Source organism: Schistocerca serialis, chromosome 4 (assembly GCF_023864345.2).
Source record: "Schistocerca serialis cubense isolate TAMUIC-IGC-003099 chromosome 4, iqSchSeri2.2, whole genome shotgun sequence".
In the NCBI taxonomy this organism is placed as follows: Eukaryota; Metazoa; Arthropoda; class Insecta; order Orthoptera; family Acrididae; genus Schistocerca; species Schistocerca serialis.
This window is the reverse complement of record NC_064641.1, coordinates 216,614,050-216,632,749: the sequence shown is the minus strand read 5'-3', so window position 1 is coordinate 216,632,749 and position 18,700 is coordinate 216,614,050.

Sequence of the window (18,700 nt, the reverse complement as noted above, 5' to 3'; positions counted from 1 at the left end):
TTCATTTTTCCCGCGTGCTGTTCGGGAGTGGAATGGTAGAGAGATAGTATGATTTTGGTTCGATGAACCCTCTGCCAAGCACTTAAATGTGAATTGCAGAGTAATCATGTAGATGTAGATGTAGATGATGATTAGGACAACACAACACCCAGTCCCTGAGTGGAGAAAAATCTCCGACCCAGCCGGGAATCGAACGCGGGCACTTGGGATTGACATTCTGTCGCGCTGACCACTTTTTTTTAATTTTTCTCATTTTTGTTCGATTTTGTTCGTTGCATTTGTTCGGTGCGGATGTCCCATGACTCCCGTTCAAGTTCAGTGTTGAGCTGTTGACTCAGTCTTTGTTTTTTATTACAGAGGACAGCTAACCCTCTGACAGAACACGCTGAGCTGCCGTCACGGCGAACCACTCAGCTACCGGGGACGGATACTATTCTGCTGTATTGTGTTAGGAAACGCATTTCAGTGTGGCCATACGGCCGCGTGTACATTAGCAATCCCGCAGCCGTGAGTAAAAACCATATTTGCTCACGAAACGAATATCCTGCCACGGTTAGCAGGAACTCTTCGCACGTAACTAACGTCAACAGCATAAGTGAAAACTTCACCACAGACTGATCTCAGATGAACGTAACAGTCAATTATTCACGGTCCAGTTACTAAAAGCGACTCCCACCTACGTTCGAAGTCAAGGTGCAATAACCACTCACAGATCGCAGGTGGCACCGCTAGCACTGGATGGTATAAAATGCGTGACGGGGAGACGCGGGAAACAGTGCAGTCGTTGTTGTAATGTAGAAGCAGGAAGATTTATTTGAAGTCCAAAAGGGCTTGACCGTTGGCTTTCGACCGAAAAGTAGAAGAGCTTCCGAAACGGCTATGTTTGTAAGCTGTTCGCGTGCCGCCATAGTGGAAGTATACCGTCCGTGGCAAAATAACGCTATCCAAAACCTGAGCCGAGGCAACTGCAGTGGCAGCGGTGAAAGACGGCCGTGGAGACGTGTATCGGCGAATAGACATGCAGCTGTTGAGCAACTGACGGCCCGCATGAACTACGGCGCGACAGTGTCTCCTCAACTACCGTTCAGCGAACGCTGCTGCGTATGTATCTCTGCAGCAGGCACCTGGCTCATGCACCTGTGATGACTTCTGTTCATCGCCAACGAAGGCTGGGATTTGCACGCCAATACCGCCACTCGACGTCCACTGATTGGCGGCAGATGCCTTTTCAATTGAATTGAAACGTCCCCTTAGAGAAATTATACATGACTGTGCATAAACTGACACACGATATATTTAGCGCATCGCAATCTGACTTCCAAAAATCCCTACAAAAGAATGGCCCTGACTAACAATAACCTATACATTTCATGAATCACTTACCTCACAAAAATCTTCGTTACTCAAACGACTGCAATACAGTGTGCACCAATACTGCCCGCTGAATAAAAGATTCAAACTACTGAAGGCACTAACTACTGATAGGCATAGTTAGCAAATGAAAGATTTTGATAGAGAACAAACAATGTACACTCCTGGAAATGGAAAAAAGAACACATTGACACCGGTGTGTCAGACCCGCCATACTTGCTCCGGACACTGCGAGAGGGCTGTACAAGCAATGATCACACGCACGGCACAGCGGACACACCAGGAACCGCGGTGTTGGCCGTCGAATGGCGCTAGCTGCGCAGCATTTGTGCACCGCCGCCATCAGTGTCAGCCAGTTTTCCGTGGCATACGGAGCTCCATCGCAGTCTTTAACACTGGTAGCATGCCGCGACAGCGTGGACGTGAACCGTATGTGCAGTTGACGGACTTTGAGCGAGGGCGTATAGTGGGCATGCGGGAGGCCGGGTGGACGTACCGCCGAATTGCTCAACACGTGGGGCGTGAGGTCTCCACAGTACATCGATGTTGTCGCCAGTGGTCGGCGGAAGGTGCACGTGCCCGTCGACCTGGGACCGGACCGCAGCGACGCACGGATGCACGCCAAGACCGTAGGATCCTACGCAGTGCCGTAGGGGAGCGCACCGCCACTTCCCAGCAAATTAGGGACACTGTTGCTCCTGGGGTATCGGCGAGGACCATTCGCAACCGTCTCCATGAAGCTGGGCTACGGTCCCGCACACCGTTAGGCCGTCTTCCGCTCACGCCCCAACATCGTGCAGCCCGCCTCCAGTGGTGTCGCGACAGGCGTGAATGGAGGGACGAATGGAGACGTGTCGTCTTCAGCGATGAGAGTCGCTTCTGCCTTGGTGCCAATGATGGTCGTATGCGTGTTTGGCGCCGTGCAGGTGAGCGCCACAATCAGGACTGCATACGACTGAGGCACACAGGGCCAACACCCGGCATCATGGTGTGGGGAGCGATCTCCTACACTGGCCGTACACCACTGGTGATCGTCGAGGGGACACTGAATAGTGCACGGTACATCCAAACCGTCATCGAACCCATCGTTCTACCATTCCTAGACCGGCAAGGGAACTTGCTGTTCCAACAGGACAATGCACGTCCGCATGTATCCCGTGCCACCCAACGTGCTCTAGAAGGTGTAAGTCAACTACCCTGGCCAGCAAGATCTCCGGATCTGTCCCCCATTGAGCATGTTTGGGACTGGATGAAGCGTCGTCTCACGCGGTCTGCACGTCCAGCACGAACGCTGGTCCAACTGAGGCGCCAGGTGGAAATGGCATGGCAAGCCGTTCCACAGGACTACATCCAGCATCTCTACGATCGTCTCCATGGGAGAATAGCAGCCTGCATTGCTGCGAAAGGTGGATATGCACTGTACTAGTGCCGACATTGTGCATGCTCTGTTGCCTGTGTCTATGTGCCTGTGGTTCTGTCAGTGTGATCATGTGATGTATCTGACCCCAGGAATGTGTCAATAAAGTTTCCCCTTCCTGGGACAATGAATTCACGGTGTTCTTATTTCAATTTCCAGGAGTGTATTTACCTTAATAGTGCTCAAAAGTCATTATATATATATATATATATATATATATATATATATATATATATATATATATATATATATACCAGTTCATGACATCCAGTCTTACAAATTTACTCTCTCTGATGGACACACATCCAGATTATCCGCTCTCAAAATTCCGCCATCTCTTTCTCCACATCCACCACTGCTGGTGGCTCACCTCCAACTGCGCAACGCTACGCGCTGTTAGCAGCCAACTGGCCAACACTACAATAGCAAATTCCAACAATGCAAACCAGCCACAGACTGCACACAGCACAGTCAGTGATTTTCGTATAGAGCGCTACATGGCGTTACCAACATAAAAACCTAAACAGCCTACTTACAGAATGACGTTTTATACTCTGTAGAACAGATGTCGCTGGCGTGTATAGCGTGAAACGTCTGAAAGCAAAAACCTGCAACAATCGAGAAGGACTCTGGCCGGAGGGTATTCCATGGGTGATTTTGCCATTCTGGAAGGTACACTGGATCAACACAAGTGTGCATCTGTCCACCCCTATATGCAGCTTGGGTTTCCTCGGCACGATGGCATCTACCAGCAGGACAACACAGCGTGGTTCGAAACACACCAGGGTGCGTCCACCTTTTTGCAAGTACACAAATTATTGTTTGATTTATCACTCATCCATGATTCACCACAGTTGTGGCATCCTCAGTGGGATTTTTAATATTTTCGTGAAATACAGACATAGAGGATGTTTTTAGGTTGAGGAATATGATACATCATATTTTGTTGTCATTTGAACTGTACGTGCACTTTACCTTTTATTTTACGTTGTGTGGGTGTACACTAATGTTATGTCGAATGAGAGTAGTGTAGCTGTGTTGAATACATTCATATCTTTGATTTTATTGATTAGGTCATTAGTGTTTTCAACGCTCCTGTTGTTTGCGTAAGTGTAGTGTTTTTGTAGAAATGTGTGCATGTCTCTGGCTTACATAGTATGCTGATGGAGTTGTGAAATCGGTCACTGACCTGATTGGAGTACCGGGCTTGAGAGTCTGTGTGCCCTGGTTTTTTTTGTGTTGTTCTCTTTATTTGACTTTGTGAGAATGTAGATTTTATGTTTTTTAGTAGTCATTCTCTACCTTTGTTATATGGTTTTCTATTACGAAACGTAGTGTTTTCTCGGTATAGCCCTTGTCTGCCTTTGAGACCATTGCATTGTGTGATTTCAGTTTTCTGTATTTGGCTTTGGGTGTATTCTCCTCTTTGAATATCTTTTTATCGCTGATAGAATTTTTGTTCTTTCTTATGATTTGTCTGAAGAACCCCAGGGCACCCACACTCAGAAGTTTACCAAAGAAAACATGACACACCCTGACGTTCGACAAGAAAATAACACACAGAATAGGAAACATCATGAAGAAACACGGTATAAATGTGGCATATAAAACAAACAACACTCTTGCAGAGAAGTTTAAAAATACCTAATGCCACCATACATAAATTCAAGAAAGCAGGTATGTAGCAACTAAATGCAAAGACTTTGATTCAGTATATGTCGGACACACATTTAGAAATTCCGGGATAAAATACTTAGAGTATTTAAAGGCACTGAAAAATGGCAGAACACATTCCACATTTGTAGATCACCTCATCTAAAATGACAAAACCGACCACCACCCCAGTGGCATAAATATAGACCTGTAGATCCATAAACACAATAACCATATGTACCAGCTTTTAACAACAGAAGAATATTAATACATCGAGAAAGCTATTATAAAGAGCAAAAAAGTAATCAATCGCACGCGCGCGCGCGCGCGCGCGCGCGCGCACACACACACACACACACACACACACACACACACACACAATGACAAATTCAAATATAACGGTCTGCCCTACCTTCCTATTCGTAACGAATACTACTCCCGTTATAGTATTCACTGCTGTTGATAATACTACCCTATACTCAGCCGATTTTTTTTTTCATTCCACTTCAATGAGCCCAACTATATCTACATTGAGCCTTAGTATTTCCTTTTTCAGATTTTGCAGCTTCGCTACCACGTTCGAAATTCTGATATCCCAAACCCCGACTCGTAGAACATTATACTTTCCTTGGTTATTCGATGTTTTCCCGCGGTCATCTCCCCCTTGGCAGTCCCCTCTCATAGATCCGCATGGGGGACTAGTCTGGAATCTTTTGCCAATGGAGAGCTATTACGACTGTATTTCAATTACAGGTCACATGTCCTATGAATTCATATTATGTGTCTTAAATGCAGTGGCTTCCATTGCCTGCTGTATCCTCATGCCGTTGATCATAGGTAACTGTTCCGCCTTTTAGGGGCAGTTGCCCACCACAAGGGCAAGAGAGTGCCCTGAATCTCTGCCCACTCCTTTGTCCTCTTTCACAGGGCTGTTGGCAGAATGAGTGTGCCTTCTTGAGGCAGAAGTCTTTGATCGCCATTGGTGATGATTTTTATCCAAAAATTAAGAAGTGGTGGGATTTGGACCCTGGACGACGACGTTTTCTTTACTAGTAAAAGATATTAACCATTTTTTTAAATTATTTTTTACCTGGCTTTGCTCAATATGGGTAGACTTCCCTAACGACTCAAGGCCCAAAAACACGAGAAACATGACAAGAAACGGAAACAAAGAGGAAGGATAAAGGATAAAACTAAGAAAGGTGAGTTGGGACGCGTAGTGCACAACTCTGCAAGCGCGTCTCCCGCTCACTGGCCGGGAATAAGCTGGTACACCATAACGTTTGAAAAGGGTATCGTGAGATGTCGGGCACGTCGAATGTCGGGTACTCCCAAATTGAGGGGGTGAGCACCTGAAACGTAGTACCAAAAGTCGAACTTGGAGTGCCGCCCGTCGCTGGAAAAGTAGGCAGTCGTCAGGCCATTGAACCATGTGACGGCATGGTGTTCGGTGAGAGGAAAATGCGTGTCCTCCGGAAGAAGAAGGAATTACAGACCGACCGTCATTGGCGGGGCTTATCCGCTGAGCGAGCTGCCGGACATTGTGTATTGGCAGACATTCAAGACGGTGCTCTTCAGTATCCTTACTACGACAGCGAGTACATAATGGTTATTCAGCCAGAGCAATATGGTGAAGTCACTGGTTTGTCGGGTATTTGCTGTTAAAGACACGGTATCATGGTGCTCGTGCTTTGGTTGTGAAGAAGGGCACATGGATGTTGCTCCACATGGTTGTCCAACTGATATCTGGGCAGAAGTTCCGAAACTTATTGTGGAGGGTACATAGCAACTTGTAAAAATCTTTTGCTCATGGTGTGCACGTGGTCGGAAGAGCTTCATAGCTGAGTTCTCAAAGTATGTTGATACGTGGCAACGTGTTGGGGCAATTTAGGACACACAGACTGGCGAGACAGAGAAGGCCGGCGTAAAAACCTTCAACAAGCTGCGTATAAAGGATGGCCAACACCTTGTCACAGTAGTTAAGCATAAAGCGGATGTCCTGGCTCTAATGGACGAGAGCGAGTTCTCCTCTGAAGTGGGAAGGGTGAGGGTGTCGTAGTGGATCTTAAAGATGGTTTCCGTCGATATGAAATACCCAAAGGCCGACAGAATTGTCGTCCCAAGAGCTTTGGCAACGTGTACCAACTTGGCCGTTACATAGGTACTGATGTAGACTACTTGCTGGATCAGATTAAAGCTGCCGTGGAGGTTGTGTTGGATGTGGGGTCCTTTCATCTGAAGCAAATGGCATTAGACGTACGCCGCCCTATGGTAGGTGTGTCTGGTAAAACCACACATCAAAAAAAGTTTTGCATCACCCAAGTTCCCAGAATTTCTGAAGATAGACGTTGACTGTGGATATTGTATCACAGACACAGTCCCTTTGACTGTTCATAGATGTTACTAAACCCGCCCAAAGATGTAAACAACCATTCATGAGCAGCGCCTATTAGACGGAGGGGGTCCGACAGCCGATCAGTACCAGTCATTCCTCCAGGGAGGAGGTACAAAGCTCGTGTTGTCTGTAGTTAAACCATTCCTAGACGATCAATACCGCGGTTCGATCGCGTCCGAATTGTTACTTTGTGAGAGGAAAGTCTCTCAACAAGGGAAGTGTCCAGGTGTCTCGGAGTGAACCAAAGCGATATTGTTCGGACATGGAGGAGATACAGAGAGACAGGAACTGTCGATGAAATGCATCGCTCAGGCCGCCCAAGGACTACTACTGCAGTGGATGGCCGCTATCTATGTATTATGGCTGGGAGGAACCCTGTCAGCAACGCCACCATGTTGAATAATGCTTTTCGTGTCCATTATAATCATCCGGGCTGGTATGCCGTGGTCGGTTGATGAATTCTGTGGTGATTCCCAACGTTTCGTCTCCGACTGCGGGAGACATCTTCAAGGGGGTTGGGAATCACCTCAGAAATCATCAACCGACCACGCCATAACAGCCCGGATAATTATAATGGACATAATATTTCCGGCCGTGAAAGTTTACATTTTAATGCTTTTCGTGCAGGCACAGAACGTCGTGTTACAACTCAAACTGTGCGCAGTAGGCTGCATGAACGCTACTTCACTACCGATGTCCATGGCCTGGTCCATCTTTGCAACCACGACACCATGCAGCGCGATACAGATGGGCCCAACAACATGTCTAATGGACCGCTCAGGATTGGCATCACGTTCTCTTCGCCGATGAGTGTCGCATATGCCTTCAACCACACAATCGTCGGAGATGTGTTTGGAGGCAACCCGGTCAGGTTGATCGCATTAGACACACTGTCCAGCGACTGCAGCAAGGTGGAGGTTCCCTGATTTTTTGGGGTGGCATTATGTGAGGCCGACGTACACCGCTGGTGGTCATGGAATGCGCCTTAACGGCTGTACGATACTTGTAAGCCGTCCTTCGACCGATGGTGCAACCGTATCGGCAGCATATTGGGGAAGCATTCGTCTTCATGGACGACAGTTCCCGTCCCCATCGTGCACATCTTATGAATGACTGCCTTCAGGATAACGACATCGCTCGAATAGAGTGGCCAGCATGTTCTCCAGACACGGACCCTGTCGAACATGCATGTGATAGATTGAAAAGGGCTGTTTACGGACGACGTGACCCACCGACCACTCTGAGGGATCTACTCCGAATCGCCGTTGACAGGTGGGACAATCTGAACCAATAGTGCTTTGATGAACTTGTGGATAGTATGCCGCGACGAATACAGGCACACATCAATGCAAGAGGACGTGCTACTGAGTATTAGAGGAACTGGTGTGTACACCAATCTGGACCATCACCCCTGAAGGTCTCGGTGTATGGTGGTAAACATGCAATGTGTGGTTTTCACGAGCAACAAAAAGGGCGGAAATGATGTTTATGTTTATCTCTATTCCAGTTTTCTGTACGGGTTCCGGACCTCTCAGAACCGAGGTGATGCAAAACTTTTTTGGTGTGTGCATGATGCGTAAGTAACAGAGTTCGTCCATTTAGGCACTTCATCTTGGAGGCCATGACCGATGCTCGTAGCCTCTGACTTGGCCACAGCGAGGATGTTTTCTGAGGTTCTACCATACTGTCGGATCGGTGTGATGACGTTATGTATTTCTGTTGCTGTCCATACCTGGAGAACGAGGTCGTTCCCATACCCCGGCAATGGAAGGTACGGCTGCAAGGAGTGAGTCCAGTAAGGTGGGGTAGGAGGCTTCTGATATGGGACAGCCCTCTCTGATGGAACACCATATCAGGATCAGTCATCCGTTGACTTCAGTACTTGATGTGACACTGGCGTACAATCATCACAGGCCTTTGACGAATGACAGAGGGAACCCATAAGTATCACCAGTAGTAGAAGAAACTGGCGGAGGACACTATCAAAGGCAATATCGAAGTCGACTGATACCATTGCTGCATGGAGACAGCAGGAGAGAGCGAGCAAGATGAGATCCCAGCATTCACCTGTGACAGTTTGTATGTTGGCACCAAGGTCGTGCGATGTCTGCTCTGATGAAAGGATTGAAGGCAATACCGTGTGTATGCGCGCCGCCTCTAGGCACAGGTAGATCTTATAATCCTCATTGAGAAGAGTACGCATGCAAAATCTGGTGATCTCCAGACCTCTGGATGCCTTATGCACCGGAATTAAAATGCTGACGACAAAAGCTCTAGGCACGTGGAGATTGGGACGGAGCAGCTCTTGGAACATTTTAGTTCGCCGATGCATCATCAGATGATGGAATACCTGGTAGAATTCAACCGAAAGGCTGTCTGGTTCAAATGCCTCTGAGCACTATGGGACTTAACATCCGAGGTCATCAGTCCCCTAGAACTTAGAACTACTCAAACCGAACTAACCTAAGGACATCACACACATCCATGCCCGAGGCAGGATTCGAACCTGCGACCGTAGCGGTCGTGCGGTTCCAGACTGAAGCGCCTAAAACCGCTCGGCCAGAAGGGCCGGCTAGGCCGTCTGGGCCTGGCGTTTTTCTCGTACCTTTGGCGATAACGTCCGCCACTTCTTCCATAGCGACTGCCACCACCAAGAATGTTGCTTTTGTAGCGTTGAGGCCAGCCGGGGTGGCCGAGCGGTTCTAGGCGCTTCAGTTCGGAATCGCACGACTGCTACGGTCGCAGGTTTGAATCCTGCCTCGGGCATGGATGAGTGTAATGTCCTTAGGTTAGTTAGATTTAAGTAGTTCTAAGTTCTAGGGGACTGATGACCTCAGCTGTTAAGTCCCATAGTGCTCAGAGCCATTTGAACCATTTTTGTAGCGTTGAGAATATTTGCGACATGTTGGAGAACATCGTCAGATGTCACATCGTCCGCGGTACGTTGTCGTAAAATAATCGATAACGGTCAGCAAAGGTGGAGGCGATAGTTGCCAGTGTAATGACCCGTCTACAATCTTGTTTGAGGAGGGTGGAGACAAGCTGGTGACGATGACTCTGCTGATCAGACGTCCTATGGGGCATAGATGGTTGTTCGTTGGGCGCGATGTCCTGCCTGTGCGATATCGCCACCATACCCTGTACTTTATTGCACATCAACGAAAGTAGGTCGGCCTTAATTCGTTGTCTTTCCCTGTGCGTTTCAGGTGACGAGGGTTGTTCGTCGACTTATCGTAGCATAGTGTGGTAATAGTTCATGGTGTCTTAGTGTCACATGACTGATTCTTTCCTGCGTTGGACAAACTCCTTCGTGATCTTTGGTTTGGTGAAGGTGGGCCACCACATCAGTGTAGAGGGGTGCCTGGAAAGGCAACGTTCACAGTAAGTCCACACCACTGTGACGCGCTGTCGACAAATTGGGTCGCAGAGGAGGGACATGTTAAGCTTCCATGTCCCACGGCTGCACCAGACTCATTTTGGTGGAAGTAGGAGGAGCTGACGAGCGCGGAATGGTCGGGAAAGGCAAGCTGTCACTTTTCTGCAGCAGTCACTCTGGACTGGAGGGTGTTGGAGACAGAGATGCCATCTGTTCTTCTTGCAGAATGGCTTGTAAGATGCGAATGGCTGGAGGCGTCGCCGGGACCTTCAGCCATGCATCAACAAAGTGTAGATCCTCCACCATTGTATGTACAACTGGACATGGTAAGGAGCCAGGACATAGGTCTTTTCGATGCAATACGCAGTTAATGTTGCCTCCAGCAATAGTATGGTCGAAGCGACCAAAGAATGGGGGAGATGTCTTTGGAGTAAAAAACAGAATGTTGATGTCGGTTTGACGTGCCCGAAGGGGCGTATAGATTGATGACATGCTTTACAAATATGGTAGGGCTATGCCCCATGCGAATGGATGCATAATCATATCCATGACCAGTAGTCCTTCTCGGATGCAGATCGCTACCCTACATACAGCCTGATCTCCAGTGGTACAAGCTGTATCCATAAATATCCAGAATTGTTGCAATATGCACCTCTTTTAATAGGCCAATGTCGATGTCTGACACGTGAATCATTTCTCGGGGTAATTGTATCCTCACTATACTGTGAATCATATTGATGTTGACTGTAACTACTCTTTCCACTTGTTGCAGGGTCGTTGAATGTTGACCCATCATCGCTGAGAGAGGACATGGCTGTAGTTAAAGTGTGACATCACCTCGAATGGGGGCAGTGGCACGCTTGTAAGTCATTGGCTGGTGGTGCTAACTGGGTGTGTCAGCTCCAGTGGGATCACCGACGTATCTTCTTCATAATTTCGAATCAAAACACCTTTCAGCTATCTAAATTTCCAGTTGTTATGTTATTGAGCAACCAGTTTCGGAGATATATTACGCCATCTTCAAGCCCCTGACATGGGTTATGCAGGAGGCAGTCTCGTCGTGGCCTCGCTGTCTATTGGTCCCATTACATCGTCCAAAGAGTCATTTTGTGGTGGCAGTTGTGGACTGGAGTGTCTAAGTCGCAGGCTTCGTGAAGTCGTGGCTGCAGTAAGCTCCATTGCATAAGTCACTGGCAGAGTGGTTCACGTTAGGTGGGGGCGTCACGTCCATAGGCGGTAATTGAGCTATGTGGTGCTGTATACATTCCAACCTTCCTGCATCCCAAGCATACGTGGTAATTATTCTGCAGCCCTTGATATGGAGGTTGGAGGGCACATGGGTATGGAGATCAATACGCACTCATTGGACATCCTTCAAGACAGGATACGTCCTGAACTGCGCCCACTTCTCGGCCATGTGTTGGAGAACTGTAGCTGTAGGGGAAGAGGGTGGTTATTACAGCTTTAGTAGGTAGTTCAAAAGGCAATTGGAAGACTCTAGATGTTCGGATGCCCAAACCCGCGTAATCGACCGTCACAGTGTCTACGTTACCATCTGTGTGACTTGCCTCCCTCATGGTCTTGTCACACGTGGTGTAACTGATAAGCTTCACGTACACTGTGCTGCCGACGATGGAAAAGTCTATGCCTGTGATGTCTAAACTGGTATTTTGACCTCGTCTCTTATGAACCATTCCATCTCGAGTGCTCCAGGTCGTGGCAAAATGTGAATCGTAGCGTTGCTTTACGGTATTGGTTCGCCACGTGGTGCAGCGCGTGTAACACAGGCGAGCGTCATCTTGCGCATGGAACAGAGGCACGTGTCCGCACCATAGCACTGCCGAAGGCACACTGCAGCCCTAGACTACGTTAACGTATTCAAAAGCTACCAGATTTTCGCCTACTTATGCGGATTATCTCGAATTTGAACCCCAGTACTTCCGAATGCGAGTCCAGTACTCAAATCACCGACGTGTTCTCTGAAATGCCACGTCAAATAATCATACTTCAAACGAAGCGACGAAACACTTACGCTAACGATGGTGTATCTCCGGAAGAGGCTACAGTCTGAATGCAGTATCGAAACTGTAACTCTACTAACTGATAAAGAGTGGCATTCTTCAAATAGGCTCCCTTTATATTGACAAAAAGATGCTCATTGACGTACCGGTCGAGAAAGACCAGAAAAGAAACTGCATATATTGGCGAAGGTTTATAAACTGACGGTACTATTATTGTCGTGTAGAGAACGTTTCTGTGGCATTTTATGGCTCTGAGCACTATGGGACTTAACTGCTGAGGTCATCAGTCCCCTAGAACTTAGAACTACTTAAACCTAACTAACCTAAGGACATCACACACATTCATGCCCGAGGCAGGATTCGAACCTGCGACCGTAGCGGTCGCGCGGTTCCAGACTGTAGCGCCTAGAACTGCTCGGCCATACCGGCCGGCTGTAGCATTTTATAGAGGCATTAATCTATGTGGTAGATATTCTTTAGCAAAGATGCTATGGATCAGTAAATTCAGGTCACACATGAGAGTCTACTGTAGCTGACTTCTTCGTTAGTTACTAAGCTATTGCTAGCCGATTGACACAGGATTGTTGGGCGGTTTCAAAATGACTAAGAAATATAGGCGCCTTACCTGCTGTAAAAAGTTGTCTGCCATGAACTGTATGATGTCCGTGAAGATCATGCAATGAGAGTTACAGGGGTCGGGAAGTGGGTCACGAAGTATACTAATCTACAGTTCGAAACGAGAAGTTTCCAGAAAAAACACTCAGAGAAGGAATTTGGTAAACTCATTTGGGTAGGACAAATTTATGCATTCTTCTACAGCTTTTACTTGGCGCCATGTGATTTAATTACTTTCCACAAAGAAATTCTTTAGTGGTCACCATTTCGCGAAGGAGGATCACATCAAGGGAGCGGAGTAGGAGGCAGACCAAGTTAACGGAAACATCCTTCGACGGTGGCGCATGCAGACTGATCCTGTACTACTGCAAGTGTTGAACAGAAACCAAGTGCAATGCAACGAAGATAAAATTCGCTGTCAAAAATATTTGTTGAATGTATAGAACAGGTGGGGATAAAGCACTGCGTGGGGTAAAACCCGAACCGAGTTTTTGAATTGACTGCCATCGACTCAGGTGTTGACAACTAGCTGGCAGGTTTGTCTTATTGTAAGTTATTGTTCCATAAAAGTTTGTCCCGGCAGGTAGCTCTAGAGGTGAGAACAAGAGGTAAGCGTGATTTCTACTACTTTATGGTAAAGCACTGAAATCTATCCTCCCAACGTCGAACCGAATAAAGAATGTGTGGAAGAAGAATGCAGGGGAAAAGATAAGCTTGCTAAGGAGAAGGAAAAACGTGCTAAATAAAGAAAAGAGCGTGCTACAAAAACAAGACGACGTAAGCTTCATTTCATTACATGTATGTCAAAAAAGAAAAAAAAAAAAAAAACAGATCAAACAGCCAGCTGATTATTTCTCAGAATCAGATTCAGACTTCTCACATCTAGACAGCATCTCAGATATAGATATGGATTTACTATTTGGCGAGGAAGTATCCGAAGAATAGTAAGATGAAGAATAGCCTAGGACACAAAGGAAGAATCAAACGACCTAACAAAATATACTAGATAGCTTAGTTTCAGTACTTCAACTCTTTCAGGTTATCCAGCTAATAATCCTTCAGTGGAGAAGAAACTGTTACTTGTGTACTACTATTTTTAGTAGCTATCTTCAAATTTACGACAAATTTTAATCAATATTGTGTAGGGTAACTTTGACACAATAAACGATATTACAAAGGGTTATTTCAACGATTTTATTATGCAGTCATTAATTTTTATCAATATTTATATCGTATGGGGCAGAAACCGGCAATGCGGGACTTCATCGCATTTTGTGGATTAAAACCCGCAGGTTCTGTTTTAGCTACATTGTAAATTTATCTATAATTAATAATCAGACAGGGCTCGTATTTGGATGGGCTATAGGCAGCAGCCCCACCTTTAAATTCAATTTCAAATCGCGGAAAAATCTACTCCTAATTGACTACAATAGAAAAAACTGCATATTGACCACGTTATAGTTTTCCAGTGCCCTAAATTTCGTAGATGGAAGTTTCACGGATGTGAGATGTTTTCCAAAACAATTGCTGAAGGTTATCAGGCATATTCGCAAAAATACATAAATTAAGATGTAATCTACCCCTAATTGACTACAATAGTAAAAAAACTGCAAAATTGACCACGTTACTGTTTTCCAGTGGTCTAAGTTTCAACAGATATGGTCACGACTCCAGGAGAGGCGCTGCAGGCGATATCGTGGTGTTAGCAAAGGAAGTCGTGTCAGTCGTCTGCTACCATAGCCCATTAACGCCATATTTCGCCTCGCTGTCCTAGCGGTTACGTTCGTCGTGCGTACCACATTGATTTCTGCCGCTATTTCACGCAGTGTTGCTTCTCTGTTAGCGCAAACGTCGCTGCTGTCGGTCGTTACGTGAATCAGTTGGCCACTGCGTTGCCCGTGGTGAGAGGTAACGTCTGAACTTTGATATCCTCGGCGCACTCTTGACACTGTGGATCTCGGAATATTGAATTCCATAACGATTTCCAAAATGGAATATCCCGTGCGTCTGGTTCTAACTACCATTCCGCCTTCAAAGTCTGTTAATTCCCGTCGCGCAGCCATAATCGAGTCGGAAATCTTTTCACGTGAATCCCCTGAGTATAAATGACGGCTCCTGCAATGCACTGCCCTTTTATACCTTGTGTAAGCGATACTACCACCATCTGTATATGTACGTATCGCAATTCCATGACTTTTGTCACTTCAGTGCACGACCGAAATTGCGGCATAGAAACAATCGCACTGATTTCAGCATACACTATTTGAAAAAAAAGTGCAGCACCCAGAATGGGAAGAGGGAACGAAATTTCACGAGGTGAGAGGGTATGCAATGTTATTTCAGTGATTACAAAATCGAATGGAATTTATGAAGAACTTGGCAGTATTAGCCCCCTATCAATATGGACAGGCCTGGATGCACTGATTCGTTTCGGAAGGGTGTCGTGAGGTCTTGACTCTTCTTGTGAGGCAAGCTGGCCCACAACTGTTGTAAAAGGCCTTGATATCCTGGATATTGGTAATGGGACGGAATTGACGTTCAAGGTACACGCACACATGTTCTGAGGTGTGTGGGGTTGATCTGTCATTCTGTTATTCTGCACAACGGATTAATCGGAGATGTACCCTTTACCCTGTGGCTCCTGCAAGATGCAATTTCCACCCCCACACTACTACAGAAGTCAGACAGACGCTCCTAACGATCTAAAGAGAAATGTCTGAAAAACTTTCAGCAATAAATATCTTCTGGAGTCGTCCGCTGTAAGGAAATGATACAAAAATTCACAAAATTTCTTACGTAAGTAGTGGGATAGTTGGGTACTGGAGTAGTGCTATTTATGGTAAGAAAAACATGAAACTAACGAAAGTTATTATTTATTTTGCAAAAATTCTGAGAAATCACAATGGCACTTTTAATTATGAATTGAACAAGTTATATCCTGGTACTTTTCGGAATGTGAAGTTACCTCTCAAGGATAGGATTCGCTAATGAAATTTCTATACGAAGTTTAAGATGGTTGTTGACTTGGCAGAATGTCTGAGAGGCGTGCCTACTCAATTATCCTTTAGAATGTTGCTAGGTATGGTCGAGGCTGTCGCGCGCAAAATGCAGTGAAGTGTACTGTTGTGGAGGACATATGGGGCTCGCAATAGCTGTAGTGCACAATACCGTAAGCTGCGATGACTGCTGTTTGCTCCGCTCGCTGCTTACAAATAAGATAACTCTCGTTCTATCTGGATTGACCTTCGCCAATCAAACTCTCCCTATGCCTTGATGAAGTCAAGGATTCCTATTCGCTCCTAGTCTAACTATTGGCGTGGTACACCGGTCAGATAACCAGTCCACCGCGATGCCACTCAAAATTCGCTCGCAGGCGTTTAACTATAACTCTGTCCGTTCACACCGCACAATAAGTGTGTCGGCCAACACAGTGAACAACGCTTAATCACAAGGACTCAATATAGAGTAGCATATCGATTCGCTCTCGAGAGAGGTGCTCTCCCAGTGAAGTACTGACGAGAGACTTGTTCCTCGCTCCAAGAGCGGCAAGGGAACGGCGCCTCTCCATGCCAGACGTGAAGGGGTATATCTTTCGGTCTCTTCCATTATTCCTTTAGCTCAAGGCGTCAGAAATATTGTCTGCCAATCAGCATTGCTCTTCTAAAACGGGAGAATGACGTTTCGTTTAAGGCGACCAATCCAGAAACCTGTAGCATTGGCGTTTGGCGTTTGCTGTCTCCCTGTGAAATTCTCTGAAACTACGTGCTATGTGTAAAGAATGCGTAGGCTGGCCGCTCCCACACAATGTAGCGGAATTTGCTTTTAAGTCGAACATGGGGTTGTTCCCCCCTTTCACTCGGGCCCACGCTGTCCGCTACACGGGCAGTCACCGGCCGACATAGGCTGGTTCGTCCTCTGAAGGGACTGGCGTCCCGTTGTGCGGTTTCTCTCCCAAACTAATAGCTTTTGTGACCGTCGTGTCTGGAATGTATGTGTGTACGCCAGCCTCGAGTATTTCAACCATGGTGTGCTTACTTGTTAATTGCATATCGTTTACATGAATTCATACAACATTGACTTTATCTCATCGAGTTTGGGTTCGAATGCAGCGTCTTGATGTGTGGAATATGATTGTGAGGGCGGGCCGGCCGAGGTGGCCGTGCGGTTCTAGGCCCTACAGTCTGGAGCCGAGCGACCGCTACGGTCGCAGGTTCGAATCCTGCCTCGGGCATGGATGTGTGTGATGTCCTTAGGTTATTTAGGTTTAAGTAGTTCTAAGTTCTAGGCGACTGATGACCTCATAAGTTAAGTCGCATAGTTCTCAGAACCATTTGAACCATTTTTTTGTGAGGGCGGAATATGTAAGCAATGAAGGTCAGGAGACCACGACATCTTACAATGTTATATAGAGGACACATCTGGCGAACTTCCGCGGTACGGGAATATCACAGTACCACACAGTCGACTCATAGACACACGCGCCATATGTGGAGGAGCATTGCCCTGCTAAAATATGGCACCACAGTACTGTCACATGAGAGGTAACACGTGAGGACGCAAGATGTCTATGCCGTACCGTTGTGCCGTCAGAGTACACTCAGTCACTACTACCCGAAGTCATAAGCGATGGCTCCCCACCCCATGACATCAGGAATAAGACCGCTCTACTTCTCCAAAACGTTGGAAGAATGGGACCTCTCCCCAAGTCGTCGCTATAATCGCCGACGATGGCCATTAGGGATAGTGCAGAACCCAGATTTATCGCTGCACATTATTCGATACCATTCATCAGCATTCCAAGCATCCCAGCCACGGTACCACTCCAGCCGCAGCCGTGTGTCTTGTGGCGTTATAGGCAGCGTACGCATTAGGCAGTAATTTCTTAGTCTTGCCGCTGCTAATCAATGGCCAACGGTGCTGGGTGGGCACAAAATGTTGCACGGAATCCATTACTTATCGGATGGCAGAAGCAGATGTGAAGGGGTTACGGTGTGGTTGGCGCACTATACGGTGACCCTCTCTTGTGGTTATCAGACGTGGTCGACCAGATCCTTGACGACGAGTATATTTGCTCTCACGTTTCCATACAGTCTAATATCGGGTAACTGCCACATCCGAATGCCCCACAAATATGGATATTGCAGGATTCGACCAGCTGGACACATAGAAACCCGCAATGAGGTCCTTTTCAAACTTATCATTCACATACACGTCGATGATGTTTACATGTACTGTGTTACATAGACAGCAGACCATGTGTTCAGGGTGTTCCACATTTTTTGTTGGATATTGTGTGTATAGGTCAGCCACCGAATAGACCCAAAGTTCGGCAAGGACGTATTACTGTACTTCCGTAAGAAATGACAACGCTTTCGATAATGTTCCCTCTCAAGAAGAAAAATCGCATACACGGGCAGCAAAAATTAAGTTTCTGCAGAAAGTCAAAGCATACACTATGATGAGGTTCGGAGGAGTGACTATGTCAACAAATTCTACAGAGGTTGGAAAATGTACTGGAGGCTTCCAAGCACAATCACGGTCCTTTAATTTCATTGGTACAAGCTCAACTGTCGACTGCCGTGTAGATTTAGCGATTTCTTTCCACGCACTCTTGTATAACCGCGAGAGGTCTGAGATCAGCACGGCTCCAGATACCAGTAAGATCCCAATGACGCGTTCGACCCTGCCCACTGTAACCTACAGCAGCTCTGGATCGAAGTAAGTAGTAAAAAGGAGATGACTAGACTTCCACGTAGACCATTTTGGAGGCTATGTGCTAACGCGACAACTACGTAACTGCACAATATCGATGAATATAATGGAAACAATAACTCTACCGCCTGCTTCCCTCA